Below are 440 nucleotides of genomic sequence, written 5' to 3' on the forward strand. Positions count from 1 at the left end.
TCTTTGCAAAAAGTTTGGACACCGCTGCTGTAAATGGTCGCTGTTCCGCATTATGCAAATTAAACCTTTCAGTAGTTTCCGTAGTGTAGTGGTTATCACGTTCGCCTAACACGCGAAAGGTCCCCGGTTCGAGACCGGGCGGAAACATTATTCGATCGTCTTGTAACTTACCAATAACGATCAACAAGGCAATCTTACTCTCCTCAGCATTTGTTCCTGTAGCAACAGTTTCCGTAGTGTAGTGGTTATCACGTTCGCCTCACACGCGAAAGGTCCCCGGTTCGAAACCGGGCGGAAACAATAGGTTTTGACGACTGTGCTAATTAGATTCTTTATTAATTACTAATATCGCTCAACAGGGTTTTGGCTATTTACCCGACCGCCAGAAATGTGTAGTTTCCGTAGTGTAGTGGTTATCACGTTCGCCTAACACGCGAAAG

General features: G+C 45.5%; 2 non-coding genes across 2 annotated transcripts; both read left to right on the forward strand.

Moving 5' to 3' along the window:
- The first annotated feature begins 74 nt into the window (after nt 1-74).
- Nucleotides 75-147, forward strand: trnav-aac (transfer RNA valine (anticodon AAC)). The gene has a single exon. It is a non-coding gene; the product is annotated as a tRNA-Val (tRNA).
- Nucleotides 148-227: 80 nt separating this feature from the next.
- trnav-cac (transfer RNA valine (anticodon CAC)) lies at nt 228-300 on the forward strand. Its single transcript has one exon. It is a non-coding gene; the product is annotated as a tRNA-Val (tRNA).
- Nucleotides 301-440: the final 140 nt, after the last annotated feature.

The sequence above is a fragment of the Seriola lalandi genome, unplaced genomic scaffold (assembly GCF_002814215.2).
Source record: "Seriola lalandi dorsalis isolate HSWRI2012SDOR001 ecotype SW California unplaced genomic scaffold, Sedor1 jcf7180001994240, whole genome shotgun sequence".
Taxonomy (NCBI): domain Eukaryota; kingdom Metazoa; phylum Chordata; class Actinopteri; order Carangiformes; family Carangidae; genus Seriola; species Seriola lalandi.